General features: G+C 37.8%; 1 protein-coding gene and 1 long non-coding RNA gene across 4 annotated transcripts in view; one reads left to right on the top strand and one right to left on the bottom strand.

Annotated features, from left to right (window-relative positions):
• LOC107222953 (protein doublesex) overlaps positions 1-9,145 on the bottom strand; it is an 84,172-nt gene extending 75,027 nt beyond the window's left edge. Inside the window, exon 1 of one of the 3 annotated variants that reach the window (XM_046744701.1) lies at positions 8,923-9,145. The gene's annotated coding sequence lies outside the window, so the exon portion shown is untranslated. The other 2 variants (XM_046744700.1, XM_046744695.1) reach the window with 2 other exon arrangements.
• The window catches only part of LOC124295276, a 214,209-nt gene that overhangs the window by 38,425 nt on the left and 157,046 nt on the right, over positions 1-18,738 (top strand). The window lies entirely within an intron of this gene.

Here is an 18,738-nt window from a genome sequence, read left to right as displayed (position 1 = left end):
CAGCGATTTTCAAAAAATAAAATTCAACGTCGTCGAAAATCGAATTATTTCACAGTCAAATATTGTTGGGTAGAAAAATTTTTAATGCAAGGAGTTTTCCACATCGATGTCTCAATTCTTGATCCTTTGGATGCCAAATAGTGTTCGAAAAAAAAGTTTCCAATCAAATTATCTGCATATTAATAAATTTTCTTCCAAATCAGGTTAACTGATCGCAACAACTCACAGGATTTTTATTTTATTTTTTTTTTTTTTTTCAAAACTTGACGTTCGAACGATGCGAAACGATTTAGGCCATCGGTGTGAAAAAAAAAACCTTAAAATTAGATCGCGACATCTCTCTATTTTTTTTTATTTTTTTTTTTTCTTGTTCTTTGTTCAAAAATGTTTTCAACGCGAAGCGAGTTTTAACTAACGATAACTCAATCAGTCGAGTGAGGTCACTTTCACTGTGCGCTAAATTTGTAACATCGCGTATCAATTTCAATTCTCTTTCAATTTCAATGTAGCCGCCGTAGTAGTTGCCTTGCCGATCGGTGGGGGCAGCAGAGCTGCTCGGTAATGGTCGGCGTGGAGGGGGTCGGGGGCGGCGGGGGGGGGGGGGGGGGGGTGTCGAAGGAATGGGGGGGGGTGTAGGAAATGAAGGAGGGGGGGGGGAGGCTCAATTACAGACTTGATTCCCCGTGGCACTGGCCGCGTTCGTCGCGGCGCATTGCCATCGTTTTAAGAGTCGAAAGTACGTGTATGCGCGTGTGTGTGTATATATATACACATATATATATATACTATATACATACATAGTACATATATATGTGTGTGTGTGTGTGTGTATACATTAATGCATACATACAACTCGTGCACCGCATTATTACATTATACATACAATGTATACACCGCATATAGCGTGTACAGGGCATTCCGCGCCAATGCAATGTAATGTGTTTAGACCGATGTATCGGTGTTTCATGTTACGGAGGGTTGATTACTTTCTTTACTAGGGGTCGGGAGTTTTTTCTTTTACAATCATTACGGAATTGCGTGATCCTTATTCGTTGTAATCATCGTCCATTCAATTTTTTCAAGCATCGTTGAAATCGACCGGTTCGATTTTTGAATTTCTTTAACGAATATCACAACGAATTAACCTCGGGGAGTTTTGAACAGTTTTTCAAAAATTTGGCAATCAAATTTTTCTCCACCCAAATTCTTTCCTCATCGTTTTGACGATTTTTTTTTTTTTTTTTGCTAAAAATAATTACTCACCGAAGAGGGTAAAGATCGTAATCGCGAACTTGTTACAGGAAAAAAAAAAAAAAAAAAAATAATGTTTTCGCGAAGAGTACGGTAACAACGAAACAAATGTTAAACGTAATATGAGAAAATAAATTTTTTTTCAAACCGCTTCACGCGAGAATATATATATATATATATATATTGATAAATGTGGAAAAGCTTGCGTGAACACGTGCTACAGAATATATAATATATGTCACATACCTGATTGTCGCCAACGTACGTCAAAGTACAACATTCGTCGGCGTGTTTGTACGTGGTAGGAGACATCCTGGGTGGGGGGTCCTTATCCCCCCCCCCCCCCCCCTCCCTTCGCCCCGTAACCCCCACGCCACAAACGGCGTTTTTGCACCCAGACTGAGCAAGAGAGATGGATAGATATATATAGAGAGAGAGAGAGAGAGAGAGAGAGAGAGGAGAGAGAGCAGGTTGCCTCGTCGAACGCTCCGTTCCGTTGTCGTTCCAGTCAACGCGTATCTCCCGCTTCGTGCGGCAGCAACAGCAACAGCACCGCCGTAGGATCGCAAACCACTTTTGCAGCCTCGGCGACAGTCTTTTTTTTTTTTTTTATTCAGGCAACCGGGACGTCGGTCTTTCAGACTTCCATCGTTTCCATTCTGCCAATTATCCTTCACCCTTCCAACTCTCTTTCGTACGCTTAAACTTTTTAATACTTTTTAAACCTCACAACACTTTCGATCACTTCACTGTTTCAACTGTTTGGGAGTGTTTCAGTCGATTCAAACGTCCAAGCGATTCGCTTTGTCAACTGTTCCCGAACCTTTTCAACCGTTTCTGACTAGCTTCAAATCTTTCCGATTACACTTCGACTGATTCTGAACCGTTTCGAATGATTCCGACTAGCTTCAACTGACTCCGAGCCGATTCAACCGTCCCTGAACCGATTGACCCGTTTGTGAACCGTCCCGACTGTTCCTGAACCCGTCTAACTGTTTTCGAACAAGTTCAGCCGTTTCCGAACCATTTCAACTGTTTCAGAAACGTTTGAAACGTTTTGATTATTTATCGTTACACTCGTGCGACCTCGACTGTTTCAAGTACGACGTGAACAGCGTTTCGTTGTCGAAGGAGAATAAAAAATGTATCATCCGATTAAATTCCACACATCGGACGATCATTCGCGGATTAAATTTGCGCTACATTTATTCAAATAAGAACTCGGCGCCGAGTCGGGGGCGGCGAGTGGAGGGGGGAGGACAGGCAGAGATCGAAGGTCGCCGCGATCGAGGACGATCGAAACTAACATATAGCATAAAATCGACGCGACCAACGCTGGTCAGGCTGTGTGATACCATTCGTATATACGTATAGTATGCGTATACAAATATGCACAATTTTTATACGGAGTGTGTATAATAATTTACACGGTATACAGACGAAGACGAAGACGACGTTGGTTAATATTGACAAAGGTGTTCAGTCTAGCATTTAATTATGATGCCAGATTATATATCAGTATTATTACACACGTTAACTGTAGACATTTTATCTTCTTCTTTGATTTTTGATTCTTTTCCTGTTTCTTTCTTTCGTTTTTTATTTTTTTTTATTTTGTTTTTCCCCCCTTGTTCATTTATTTTATTACCAGGTTTTGCGTCGATGTTTGCATCTTTATCGTAAACCCTCTTCTTTCGTATGATCTGAAGATTGCGTATTTTTTTTTTTTTTTTTTTTTAAATTATTATTATTATTTATTTTTTTCTTTCGCGATCTTCCTAATTTTCACAACGCTGCCGGACGACGACGACGATAAGGTACCAAGGTTTACGTACATGGGAATAGACGGAAGATCGTCGAACTAACCTAAATGAATTAATTTTAAAAAACCGCGACGAACAGGAACTGATTGATTCGTTCGTTCGTTCGTTCGTTCGTTCGGAGTGAAACGTGACGCGGCGGCGCGGTTGTGGCGTAAACTGGATATATTCCGTGAAATTCTGTAACTTAATATCGCAGAACCTCGTCTCACCCCGGTCCCCTTGTTTCTTTCCATCTTGTTTTCTACTTTCTCTCTCTCTCTCTATCTCTCTATCTCTCTTTCCATATTCGCCTTGTAAGGCCCGCGACCATACTTACGTTATACGAATATACGTGTATATAATAATAATATACGTATACTTATGTGCACATATGGTATTATATAACGTTGATAAATTGCCGTACGTTAGGCAGCAATTACAGGTAAATAATAATATGTGATACAAAGAATTTAACATACTGGCGATGCACTCGACGCTGAAATCGTTAGATACATAATCAGCTGTCGCAGATACACGAGTGTCGGCACATACTTATATGCATACGTATACACGTATACATATGTAAATATGCATATACATACATTACTACAGACGCACGTTCTCTTCTCAAGTATATCGCTCTACGTCGGTTATTTTATCAATTTGTTCGACGGACTGTACACGTTTGTGCAACATTGTAACCACAATTTGCCTTCTTATATACCGAGTACACTCGGTACGAAAAATATTTACCCAACCGAGCCAACGCGTTACGAGCCGGCGTAACGTGGCCGCCGTTAGTCTTCGCCCCTCGCCCCTCTGACCCCTCAAAAAAACTCCACTCGCAGAAATCCCTCGTCCGCCTTTTCGAGCAACGCGACGACGACGCGGGTAAAAAGGAAGAAGACGGCGGTATGGAAGGCGAACGGAACGGAACGCAGCCGACGCGACGCGGTTTCACGATTCTGCCCCTCCACCCCCTCCGCCCCCACGCCGCCACATCCCCTCTTTTTTGCTTCTCCCTCCATTCTACCGCGACGCGCTTCTCCGGCAGCGAGCGATAAATGACAATATTCTCTGTTACATGCATTTATATTTTTTTACATGTATGAATTGCATGCATGCGTGTGTAGGTCTACCGTATCTATGCCTCTAAGTCGGCGAGCGAGCGAGCGAGCGACCACTTTCAACTCACTAAAGAAGGAACGATACCCGAAGCAACTTTTGCACACAAAGTATCGTATAATGTTATCATACATACACATTGTATGCTCACGCACGTACGGATATGTTGAATATGTTGGTGCATATCTGTGTATGTATGTAATATGCGTGTGCGTGTATTTATATATAAATACCGTCCGACCGACTCCTCTGGCTGCTGGGCTTGTGGTGTGTTGGACGGATGGAATGAAATTAAATGAACTTTGCTGAACTTGCGTAACCGCGATATGTCGTTGACGTGTCCCTTAATCATTTTTTACGAGGGAATTTATCGGTGAATAATGAGTGACTTTTTTTTTTTTTTTTTTTAACCGATCTCAAAAACAACCAAATCGATTTTTATGAGAGAAGAAAAAAATCATTAGGTTTTCGTAATGAAACATTTTCACGCAAGATTCGGAGCAGGACCTCCTTTTTGTCTATTTTTCTTTGTTTTTTTTTTTTTTCTTACCACTTCTATTTTTAAAAAATAGTTTTATCTTATTTCAATACCTGTTGCAAATTTATTATAACACATACCGCATCTCCGATTTGATTGCTGATTTTTTTTTTTATCGATTCCACAGTTCCGAAACATACTCACGATTTTTTTCAACATTTGCTTTCCAACACTTTTCGAGTTATTGTTTTTTACAAAAAATGTTTTGAAGAAAAATGTTGAAAAAAATCATGAGTACGTTTTAGAACTGGAGAAACGATTTTGAAAATCAGTAATCAAATCAGAGATGCGGTATGTATAATTATAACAGATTCTATCACAGGTATGCAAATAGGACAAATGATTAGCAAAGATAGTAAAAAGAAAAAAAAAAAAAACTACGCCCAACTTTGAATCTTGCGTGAAAATATTTCATTCCGGAAACCGAACGGTTTTTTTCTTGTTTTATAAAAATGAATTTGGGTGTTTTTGAGATGCGTTAAAAAAAATCATAGAGTAAGGACGATCGATTAAAAAAAAAATAAATAAAATTGAATACATACGAAAACATAGTCGAACGTAGTGAGAAAAAGGAAACACGTACTTTTATCGTCTTCGGCAACTCGTGTGAACTCTGTAATTTACGTACCGAGTAGTACAGTAGGTATTATATCTATAATATGTATACAATGAGTACAGATATGAAAGCCTTGCGGTCGGTCGGGCTAATTTGTTACCGCGATTATACACGCGGTGGGTGAGAAGGAACGAAAGAAGAAAAGAAAGGAGGAAAAGTAAACAATAAAAATAAAAGAAATCTGTAAATAAAAATTTAATACCGCCGTCCGATGAAATTGAAAAAAAATTTCGAAAAAAATACGAACTGTCCATTTTTTATTCAATTTTTTTATTTTTTTCAAACAAACCCCGTCCGGTCATTACAAATTTTTCATCATTCTTAGTTTTCTTGTAGATTTGAATGTATAATGTATAGGAGGCCAATTTGCATTTTAAACGGTGGGCAGATGATTATTGAATAAATTGACGCAATTATAAGCGAGTTATTGTTAAAATAATAATATAACAATTATTGTTTCTACTATTTAGTTTGTTTGTTTCTTTTTTTTTTCATTCTTGTGCATACGCTTAAGAGGCGTCATGCGATCGAAAAACTGCTGCTGCTGCGTGGCATCGACAGCTTGAAGCAACTCTGTGTGCAAGATTTAAAATCTTGCACGCAAGGCTGCTGCTGCCGCTGCTGCAGTTCGAGTTTTTCTTTAATACACGGTATGGATGCGTTAAGAAATGCACATGCATGTGTTTTTTATGCAGGCATACATACGGGGCATTCCGTAACATGTCGATCGAGATTCTCTACGTCGATGTCGCAGATTGAAAATACGCGACGAAAGACGTAATCGCAATTTTTTTTTTTTACTTGAATTTTGCGACCCAGCGTATCTGAGGTGTGATTTAAAAAGTTGGTTTAGAAAAAATCCCATTTTTTTAAATTTGAATGAATTCAGAAAAATCTTTGAGATGTAACGAAATTTTTGACATCTATGATAAGATGGTGATTTCAAAACTTCGGAAGATTGATAAAAAAAAAAAAATGTTTGAAAAAATTTTTTTTTTAATTATTATCATTGGATCGCGTTTTAGACACGAGGATGAACAAAACAACTCGTTATGATATCTCTTTGAACAGATGTTTCTCGGCCTATATTGCAATGAGCATTTATGTTCGTTCTTATGTCTAAAATGCAATCCGGTAATAATAATTATTTCTTCCATTTTTCCTGTTCATGTTTTGAAGTTGTAAAATCTCCATCTTTCTGTAGGTGTCAAAAAAAATTTGTTGTACGTTATTAGATTTTAAAAAGTGGTCGTTTTTCACCAGTATTTAAATTATACTTCAGATACGCCAGGTCGAAAAATTCTTAAAAAATTGCGATTTCGTTTTTCGCCATAAAAAAAAAAAAAAATGCAAAGCCAATCTTGAGACATCGAGGTAGAATCTTGCTCGAGACGTCACGGAATGCTCCATACATACAAGCACGTAGAGGAGACGTAATACGTCCCCCGCTATAGGTATGCAAATTATAAGAAATATATACTGTGCATTGTGTCGAAGAGTTGTAAAACTGCAGCAGAGTTTTGTACAGTATGTATATCTGTACATGTATATTGTATATTACGTATGTGTAAATAATAATAACGAAGCTGCCGTTGCTGCAAAGAAGAAGAAGAAGCGTGGTGGTAACATAATGCGATGCATTTGGTTAAATTAAACTAATAACCAATCAATTATGCCGGTTACACATAATGTACGTGCATAGGTCTATGTGTAGGTGTGTGTATAATACGTTCTTCGCGCTTTATGTTCCTCACGCCGCCACTTTTGCCCTCGTCCTCATCCTCATCCTCATCCTCATCCCGCCGTTTGAGGAGCACGAAGAGGTGCGTGAGAATATGTTTCATTCTATAATACTTGAGAGGCTATAACCATCGCCGATGATGACCGGCTCTTTTCATTATATTGATACAGAGCAATACGTGTACATAATAACGCGGTATGTAATACCTATAATGTATATCTGCCGCCGTTCCTTTTCTCTCGTTCTCTGTTTCTCTCCCTCCTTTTTTAAATCGTATAATAAACGTATACATACGTGTGTTGTTACATAAACGATGTAAATATATTATAAATATTTTAAAACTGAATAATGAATAACGAACAATGATAATATGATAATGGTATAAATAGTAGTTTCAATAAACGTGTATTACTTCAAGCGTGCAGTAATAATATACGTATGTATATCCTTGTTGTTTTTTTTTTTTTTTTATTCATCCTTCCATAATGCTACTGTAACTGCCATGCTCCGACACCATTATTATATAGTTATGGGACCCGCGGCTCAAGCGGAATTTATTGAAACGACTAAACTCTGCCAAAGGATACGCCGTGAAATTTCGATCTCTTTTGTACAATATCGATCTATTGTAATGTATATAACGATCGTAACGTCGATAATATCGGGAATATACAACAACGATCAAATAAGGTGACTTTAATCGCATTCACGATCTTTCCGAGGAACGTAATAAGCTGATAACGGTAATAATCAAGTGGGTACAACGGGTATTGAAAGTGAGCGGTTTTGAAACGAAACAGTTTTTTTTTTTTTTATTTTATTTTACGTTGTGTTTCCCCTCAGAGTTTATTGTACGCTGAATCGATGCAGAAAACAAATGTTTCGCTGAAATATTTCTTTTTTTTTTACTGTCAGTTCAAAACTTTTATACAAGGATTGGAAAGAAAGAATTGACAAGAGTACGAAAGCCCGATACGAATCGATTATTTTTTTTTTGCAATTTAACCGTAGCATCAATTATCACATTTTTCTCGTCTTGGATCAAGATCGATCTGTTGATTTTAAAAGATTTCAACCAATAGGAAAAAAAAAGAAAAGAAGACAAGAAAATTGCAGTTTAGTTAACATCTATCGAGTAATCGGTGTTCTGCAAATAAATTTTTCTTGCCTGATTTTCATATTTCCGAAGAAGTAGAAAGTCTTTACCTTCTTCTTGTTATCCTAATACACATACGATGATTCATAAATCATGCATTCACCACTTTTGTCATCATGTATCCTATAATTTGCGAAAAAGTTCAGATAAAATATTATACAAAAAAAAAAAGCATAACTTGTAACTGATGCTCGAATTTTCGAAACTATAATTGCTCGTTTCCTGGAATTTTTTTTTTCTTGTTCATCGGGTACAAAAAAAAAAAAAAAATCGCAAATCTCTTTTTTCCATTTTCCTCAATTTCCCAGTAATGGAGCACTTATACAATTATTTCATCGAAGAACGTGCCATTCTCTAAATTTAACCTAATCTGTAATAAAAACAAAGTGAAACAGATTTTTGTTTTTATCGTCTACAAATCACCGACCATTAGCATAACATACAGTATGCGCGTGGATATGTAGTATGTATATATATATATTCCACACACGTATGTGAGGATATTAAATGTATATAATATGTTTGCTGCCCCGAGGCCCGTTTTCTCACTGAATTGTTTCTCCATCGCTTCAATCCGCGTGAGGTTGCGAGCGCTGAAGAGTCGGTTGAAATCGAAACTGCTGCACTAGACACACACAATCCGCCACGATCCTTAGCGCGTGCGCGAATGCGAGCGAAGTACACTGTACTTACCATACGAGTAACCACGTGAACGTAGAACACCACGCTGAAAGACTTGAACTATGTTAATGCGTACGTACGTATCGTACACAAGATATATAAAGACGAAACAGCGCAGCGCGTCAAGTTGCGCGTGTAGTTTGCACTTTGTGTCAAATAGTTTTCCGATTAGTTCGGTATTTCTGCGCAAACTCGTCCGCACCGTTTAGATGCAGACTGCACATGGTTACACCGCGCACTGCACTGTACTCTCCGCTGCACTAAGGCGCTCGTCGTGATCTTCCGCGATGCTCGCGGGAAAAGGAGAGAGTAAAAGAGAGCGAGAGAGAGAGAGAGCGTGCGTGCGCTTATGCGACCGCTTAACACCGCTCGGGCATGGCAGCGAGCGCAGTTTGCGCAAAGTAACGCCGCGCTGCGCGCGAGCGAAACGAGGAGCGCTGTACGAGCGCGCGCTCAGCGCAACCAGTATGCGGTCTCTGTAGGTACCTACTCTGTGTTTAGCGGTGCACGATGCCTACACGGGCATTAATTCAAGCGCACGGAAGCAAAATTGCGCGCGATACGGTGCAGCGGTGCTCATTCGAAGCTCGGGAATAAAGGGGAACACAGAAGCGCGATGCCGATGCGCTTGCGTTCGTACTTTACGCGTCGGCGCACCCAACTCTCTTCTCTCTCTCTCTCTTTCTCGCTCTCGCGCGCTCTTTAGCGCCGAGTGCAAAATGCTACAACGTATGCAATGCAATGCCAATCGACGCAAGACACGCAGAGGGTCTTCCTCCTCCTCCGTTTTCTTCTTCTTCTTCTTCTTCTTCTTCTTCTTCTTCTTCACCTTCGACGCGTAGGCCGCGGGGCTGAAGAGCCAAGATTCGAAACAACCGGCGCGCAACAGTGTTGTTGCCTGTTTGGAGAGATTGCGCAGAGGCCACTTTTGAGCGCTTAATACCCTCCCTTCTCCTTTGCCGCCGTTGCGCGACAAGCTTCTCTTCTCTCTTTCTCTCTCTCTCTCTCTCTCTCTCTCTCTCTCTCTCTCTCTCTCTCTCTCTCTCTCTCTCTCTCTCTCTCTCTCTCTCTCTCTCTCTCTCTCTCTCTCTCTCTCTTTCTGTATCTGCTAACGTTTCGCTTGGCAACAATAACGTCGTCTGCGCTATCGCTTTATCACTTGCAAATGTGTTCGCGTATTTTTGTCTTTGCTTATGTGTGCGAGAACCGTTTGTAGGTAGACGTATGCGAGCGCATTTTGACGCCCCGTAACCGATTCGCGATGCACCTATTTGATAATTCTCTTTACCGCGACACTGTAGTTAGGACACATACGCAAAATTTGCAGGCGTATTTACTGTACTCTGTTTAACATTGTACGCGTGTGGAGAGTATTATTAGACAAGGTTCAATTGCTTGTATTTTGTGCTCGAAAAGAGATGAAAGAAAAACGAAGTGTGTGAGAGAGAGAGAGAAGGAGAGCTAGAAATACAGCGAACAGACGTGCCAAATTACGATTACACGCACAGATGCGCATACATGTACTTTTTATAGACTTGAACTTCGATCACAAAGCGAGCTAGTTGTTGCGATAAATTTTTCATTTTCTATCTTATTATTATTACACAAGCAATTACTGAGCGAAACTGTAGTTTTTGGCATTAAAATCATTATTAAAACCTTCTGGTATGATTCAAATTGCCTGAAAATTATATCTACGAATTTTCATATCATTCATTAACATGTAATGGAAGTGGTTAAAATTTAATCACCAGTTTAGCTTTGTAAAGAGATTTCTTCATGCTATTACTGTATTATACGAGAATTACTCGAAACGGGGTCAAAATTCATGAAGTGAGAGCAAAAGAAAAAAAAAATGATACACGTATCAAAAAAAAAAAAAATGTTCAAGGCTACCGGAAAATTTCGAACAGTTTCGTAAGATATTATATACCTATACTAGGTGTGTATGTTTGACTAATAAAAATTCTTAAAAATTGCCTTGCATATTGAAAGAGACATCTAATTGACCCATCTTGTCTGTCTTCCCATTTTATTCAAGCTAATATTAGTATAGTGATTATGTACATATCGGCATTTATGATACCTATATGACACATTCCGACTGACGCGATAAAGTGCAATTAAGATTACTATAATTTTCTCTCTCACTCTCTCTCTCTCTCTCTCTTCAACGGATGGTAAATACGCCTTACACAACGCATACTTTTCACGATACAGTGTATGTATCGTAATAATTATATGTGTAAAAAAAACGTACATCATGCGACATGAGTATCTATATAATACGATATACCTGCAGCACGGTAGTAATGTTGGTAATATAATTTGTTTGCGATCGCGAGAACAACATTGAAGAGTCGCGGTGTACGATGCAAAAAATTTGACTTTGTCAGCGAATCGCCCCCCACCCCCATCGCTCCTCCATCACCCCTCATATCTCTCTCTCTCTCTCTCTCTCTCTCTCTCTCTCTCTTCGTCTTGGGCGCCATACGGAGACCGCGTGCAGATTCCGCGACGGCCGATTCGCGATTGCAAGGGTGAGAGGGAGGGAGGTGGAACGAATACTTACACGTAAGCGTAAGTACTTTGACGTACTTAGTATCTGACGTGCGTCTAGCAACTCGAGATGCTGAGCCAAGTTGCAATTAAAGTGCGGATGTACCTTGCCACGCGTGCAATGATAAAAGCAGACCGCCTGAACGCGGGGCAACCGGAATTGCACGCCGGATGCAGCGGTTGCCGCTATCCCGGTTTTGCGGTTCGACGATGTAATTGTTTTATACGTTATATGTTGTAGATTGATAATGTTATACTTTGTGCTGTAATTGTTTAGGCAATTAACGCGTATCGATTGATTGCGCCGAGTCTAGATATTGCACGTTGTATTGAAATCTGATTGCGCAGACGTTTGACGAAGCTTCGTTATTTTTTATCTATTCAATTTAACTTTGGCTATTATTTTTTTCTTTGCGTTCACTCGTCGAGGTGATTAGGGTTTTCGATATCGCGTATTATTTTTTTTTTCTCGTTGGGACTGGAGAATTCTTGACTAGGAAATCCCGGGAATTATCGAATTTTTGAGAATTTCTGATAGTTTTGAAAAATCATAAAACTGTTAATTGAATGGAAAATAAATTTGATCTTGTTAATAATGATCGACATTTGTCATCTATTCAGTCTTCCTGTATCTTCTTATAAAATTTTTAATTTGTTTCACTTTTATCAAAAAGTAGGTACTTTGAATATACGTATCTTAGTTTCCTTCCTCCATTTGAGGGATGAGTTTAAACTGTATTTTTCGAGATGTCTCATATTTATTTTTATTCTTTCTCTTCTCGACTATTTTGTTTTTTTTTTTCTCAGTGTGTGCGATAAAAGTCGAAATTTGAATATCAATAACAACAATAATAATAATAATAATTTGTATCACACCTTCTCCGCAACTGTTGCTTGGATTTTCCACAAAGTCGTTAATTCGCGTGTTCACGTCTATAAATAATTATGGCGAAACGCTAGGATTGTAATAATTATTAAACGTTCCACTTGCAAGATTATCCTCTCACTCGTGCGCGGAACTCTCGAATGCAACAGGCTGATTCCACATTGAATACGGAACACCTCGATTTGCATTCAAGTCCCCTTCCTGTTACACACTCGCGATGGATAAATCCGGCGCCATCGTTGAATTTCAAATTTTCACAGGATTTTCAACAATTTATTTTTTTGGTCAAAGACCTAAGCGGTTATTTCAAAATTTTCTCCCTCAATTATTGGGATCAAACAAATTCCAAAATCAAAATCCCTCGGAACAGTGAACGAAGTAATTTGTTAGTAAAACTTGTAAAAAAAGAAGAACAAAAAACACCTTCCGAATGTCATAGATTTTTTCAAACGTAACTGTTGCAGAAGATTTATTCTAAGAGCGGAAGAAAAATAAAATTGTTCTTTACTAGGGTGAAAAAGTGTAGTGTAGGAAATTCCGATTTTGATGATGTCTTTGTTTGAAACCCATAATTCTGACAAACTTCAGGAGATACGATGATTTTTTTTATTTTATTGAAATTGCAAAATATGTAACCTCGTTGTTAGTTCAAGACTCGTAACAAGCATATAAATAAAAAATTGCAACATTACACGAAACTTTAATGACTTGGGTGTCCAAGTGTCTGAAAAGTGTTTACGCGCCTACAAAAAGTGCAAAAATATATTAGAAACGTGAAAAAAAGAACGTTACCGAGACTAAACAGATGCGACGTATACGTCCCACTGCCCCTCAAAGGGTTAAAAAAAATGCCCAGCCAGATTGTACGTACCAACTGACAATGAAACGTACCACTGGAAATGAACGGCTCCGATTCTGCAGAACAAGGATAGATTTAAAACGCGTTGCTCAGGCCGTGCAGGTAGAATTGTAACTCCGTTCCACTGATCCATTGGCCCACTCCAAGTCGTCCAAGGCATACCTGAACCAGCGGTAGCTTATAACTCGAGCCACTCCGACCGGTTCACCGCCTTTTCAAACTTCTCTCGCCGCGGCTTCGATGCACGTAGGGTACGTACTGCAAGAATTGCACGCCGATGCAATTAAACGCGCATCTTCTGCAACCTGCCGCTGTTGCATCGAATGCCGCCCTCCTGCGGTCTTTGGAAGAGCGAGAACGAGGGATCGTGGTGTCGACGTGTCATTCGAAACGATTTCTTTTTTTTTTTTTTATCTATCATTGTCAGAGAAAATTCGCAGTCTTGAGAAATCATTCGGGATTACAGAAATCTCTTTTTCATCTTTTAAAGTAATTGTATTTTATCTTGGAAATGGTTTATAAGTGATATTGTATGTCAAGTTATCATTTTCGTAATCATCGTCGTATAAAATTTCTGTAATCGCGAAATATGTGATCGTGGTGTGTAAATTTTTTCTCCCCGTTGAAACGATCCTGGAACGAAACATTGCTAGTCGATCCAAGGTTTCGGTCGATGAACAGTGTAAGGTTAAAATTAACATCTATCCGAATAACCGTACGATGATCTATACGCGATTATTTCACTACGATAGATCCTTCGGTCTGTGTACCGTACATCGATCCTCTTTCGTTCTCACTCCATCCTGCAGCCGGTATTTTATGTGATATATACATACGTGGAAGAAGATTTCAACAGATATTATTTGTTATAGTCGTGTTGTTGTAGACGACGTGAGCTGCGAACGGAATTGGTGAAATTTGTTTCTCATCATGGTAAAGCGATTATCGATTTATCGAAGATTTAGATGATTTTGGGAAAAAGCATTTACGTCATACCGTGAATTGTATCCTTGATCCACATGTAAGACGTACAAACCGTGAGAGAGAGAGAGAGAGAGAGAGAGAGAGAGAGAGAGAGAGAGAGAGAGAGAGAGAGAGAGAGCATCAACCCGGTGCAGCAGAAGCGAATAAATAAGGTTCGGAATGCTGTAAGCGAGGTTTTTCGTACACTTGCAGAAGCTGCTTACCGGTACCAACCGCAGGTATACATACAGCTGAAGTAATGCACGGTCAGCAGCAGACTTTGAAAGTTTCGTAAGATGCATTATGCTATACTATACTATACCTATATATAATACATATGTGGTACACATTACTGTCTACGTACCATGATGCAGGGTGTGCAACACACTTTTCCAGTGCATTTCAATGCACACGTGCCGTCGTATAATTTGTTTAAATTTGCATTCTTCGAATAAGAAGAGAGATAGAGAGAGAGAGACAGAAATTAGTAAACGATACGAAGAGCGACAAATTTTTCTTCTTCTCATTTTAATGGGATTGCGTAGAATATTTGGGTTGCTTTTTTATTTTGAATTTCAAGAATGGAAAACTATGCTTTCTAAATTTTCAAAATTGAATCAAATACTACAATATAAATGAAAAAAAAAAACAACAAAATATCGTTTCAAATCATTGAATTTAAATTCAAACAGAGACACGATTGTTTTTCAGGAAATCGATTTAGATTCGATTTCAATTTATCAGGCGCTTGAGAATCTCTTGAGAAACGAAACCTCTATGATCATACGATTGGTCAAAGTATTGATAAGAAGAAAAATTTCTACTCGAGTAAACTCAGTTTAGAAGAAATCTAAATGCTTGTTGGTTTTTCCAACACTTAGAGTTTGAAGACTGATAAATCTTTATGACAATATTTGTTATTTTTTTCCCCCCTAAAAATATGATCCATCGATTTGTAAGCGGTGCAATGATTTCGTTGTAAAAATGTCCTGTAATCGCAACGATCTTCACGAATTGTCGAGGATCAATGATCAGCTGAGAAACTCGAGGCCTAAACGGCGGCGGCTGAAATCTTTCTAGCATCTTCCACGTGTATGTATGTATAGCGATTATACATATGAATGCCCGTTAAGTTATTTCGTGCCGGCGTTGAATTTTAAACGCGTTATACGCAAATCAGCATATATTCAGATATCCATCGGCGAGGTTTGGTTTAAGAATTAAACGATCAAAAGCTGAATTGTTTCTTATCTCGCAACCGAGTCCCGTGACATTGTGTACTAGCCTACAACAAAAAAAAAAAAAGAAAAAGAAGATGAAAAAAGGAAACAAGAGAGAAAGAAAAGAAGAAATAGAAAAATAGATAAATAACAAACTAACTTCTCTTATGTGTTCTACCGGATAGCGATCAGAATTTCAAAAAACTCGGGGAACCGTCGTCAGCCATGAGATACAGCTGAACCCGCGGCATCGGGCATAAACGGTATTCAAATTCAACTCCAGCCTCGAATATACATATTACATTCATGCACACCTACTGGATCCGCATTTAGATTCCAAAACCGCTTTAGGTGAGAGAGAGAGAGAGAGAGAGAGAGAGAGAGAGAGAGAGAGATGGAGATAAGAGGAATAAAAAAAAAAGAAAAGAAAAGAAGAAACCGAATACATATTCTACAGATTTTTTTTCTCCATACAATGTTTCGCACATCTTATATTTTATCACACATTTTGAATCTTTGTATTGAATATATGAAGATATTTTTTCAATTCAATTATTTGTAAAGTATTTAATCCTTTATTGTTTCGGTTTTATAAATTTGTCATTCATTTATTCAATCCATTCGTTTATATGAATTTTGAACTTGCATTATTATTGAAAAAGATTTGTTGTTACAGATTTTTGAGAATGAGGTTTCAATAGGTTTTATTCATCTTCTATGTCGTTTGAGAAAATGATGTTTTCAATTGCAGACACAATCAGTGAGTGAAAAAAATTTGTTCATAGATTTTTACTTCGAAACCAGTGAATTTCTGAATGTTTTCGATTCTCAAGTCACGCAGTAAGTAGAAACGAGACGGTATTCATATACGTTATTTTAAAAAAAATCCAAGATCCTCGAAATTCGAAGTGGGCGAGATAAATATCATAGGCTTCGTTCTTACCTACCGCGTTCTTGAAACCGACGAACACTGCGAATGATCGACGGCAGAGCTTCCGAACGCGAGAAATGACGAACCGTGAATAGCTTGCTCGTTAATCCGTAAGCGGCGCCACCGTCTGAGGACATCGTCGAGCTTCAGCGCTCTATAATTTGGGGATTCAAAATTGGCAGGGCGGACTTTTTCCGCTTGTAATATTTATAATACGATAAAAAATTTCCGCGGGGAATTCAAAGAGGCGTTAAAAACGAGTTCACTGATCAATTTATTTTTTTTTATCCAATGTGTGTCATGTCCGCATTACGCTGCACGGTGTAATGATTCACTTCTATAAGATCAGAGGGTGATTTAATATTAACGCTATAGAATTCCTCAGGGTTTTTTTTTTCCAGAGACTGCAAAACGTCATCGTTTTGAAAATAAAAAGAGTCTCAAATGAGGCGAAACCTGAGTATTACGAATTAAATTAGGTTTTTGTTTGTTTTCGGAACAAATTTGCGGGATTTTGGAAATTGTAAGCTTTTTTTTGTTCTTGCGGAATCGAGACTCTCATTTAGTGTAATCGAAGTATTTCGGAACAAGATTACTTCTAACGCAGCTATGGAGTGCGAAGAAAAGTGATGGAAAAAGAGAAAATCGTTTGGGAATTTTCGGTTAAAAAAAAATTTCACCCCTACCGTATGCAGGCTTTGAAAGGGTTGAAAATGTGTTTTCGGAATTGAATTATCGGGGTAATGAACCGAGCTGCTTAAGCAAGTCCTAACGTGTGCAAAATTAGATATCGTTTGATGGGGGAAACTACACACCCTCCAAAGTTTAACCCCCTATCTAGCCGTAAGGATCTCCGCTCTCGAGTCGAGTAAGCATTTTCAACCATTTTTTTTTTTTTTTTTTTGCCTTCTTTTTTCTCGCTAACCCGCGTATCGACGATAAACAAGCCCTAATATTTTATACACAGCGCATTTTGCTACGAGTAGGGTTTTCTGGTCGAGATTTCTCGAAGCTAGAATTACTCTGGACTTACTCAAGACGAGGAAAAAAGTGTCGAGAAATCGAGAAATCGCGTCTTGATTGTACGCAACGGTAGATACTGTGTGTAACTTTGATTTAAGGATTGCTTTTACAAAGATCCTTCAGGTACTTGCTATTTGTTTAATTGAAAGGCTCCGTGATTAATATTCTTACTAGCCTTAGGAAGGAAGCTGTGATACATGTATGCAAAGTACCTACTTTTTCATAAACACGACCAATTAAATGTTTTACAGGAAGATACTCAAAGTTTAATTTAGCTAGTTTTTTTAGGAAAATGTGAAAGTATTGAAAATTTGAATTTAAACAAGACTGAATAGATCATAAATGTTGATGATTATTAAGAAGCTTAAATATATTTTGTATTGAATTCACAGTTTTATGATTGTTTTTTTTTTTTTATAGTTATTTATAATTCGTCAAATTTTACGTACCTCACTTTTGTATCCCGTTCTTCTGCCTTTCCCTTTTTCTTTTTCGCTTTCTCGTTTCCGCAGCTGTCGAATTATGGAATGAATAAAAAAAAAAAAAAAAAAAAAATAATAATATAAACCAACGTTGAGCATGGTGAAAAATAAAAATCGAGAGAACATTTCGAACATACGGTAATAAAAGGTGCAGGATAAGAGATATTTCGGTAAAGTAAATAATGACAAATCATCGAATGAATAAATTTCAACGACGAATGAGAATTCGAATAAGCATTGATTTTTCAATCGTCGTTTCGTTTTTTCGTTTCGTTCGTTTGCGGTTTTTTTTTTGTAATTTTTTTCTTTTATTTATTTTTTATTAAGTTTATTTTATATATCGACAACAACACGTCATACATTAGAAAACAGAAGGTGTTTTTTTATTTTTATAATATTTTTTTTTTGTTTTTTGTTTTTTTTTTGTGTATTTTTTTTCACTTATTTTGTTTGAAGCAAACTCGAATGAAAAGTTTTGTTTGTTTACTCATCTTTTTTTTTCTTCCTCGCTTTGTGTTTTTTTTTTTTGTATTTGTTTCATTTCGTTTCACGCTTTTCTTTTTCTTTGTTTTGTTCGTTTTTTTGTTGTTTTTCTGCTGTTGTTGTTCGGTTTCGTTTAAAATTTTATTTTTCTTCGTGGAACAAACCGAGAGACATTTTTTTTTTTAACACATATATGTATATATATATACATACATACATACATACATGTATATATATATATATATATATGTGCAGTCGCGCGCATCTATGGAGTCGTATATGTATACAATTATGCAATGTATCATGTGTAATGCATGTATATATATATATATGCTTAGATGCATGGACATGTTCGCGAAGCGTGCTTTTTACAAGGTTCACACAATAATACCATAATAATTCATAATAATGTTAGACAATTA

The sequence above is a fragment of the Neodiprion lecontei genome, chromosome 7 (genome assembly GCF_021901455.1).
Source record: "Neodiprion lecontei isolate iyNeoLeco1 chromosome 7, iyNeoLeco1.1, whole genome shotgun sequence".
NCBI lineage: Eukaryota > Metazoa > Arthropoda > Insecta > Hymenoptera > Diprionidae > Neodiprion > Neodiprion lecontei.
This window is presented reverse-complemented; position numbering and strand designations above follow the sequence as displayed.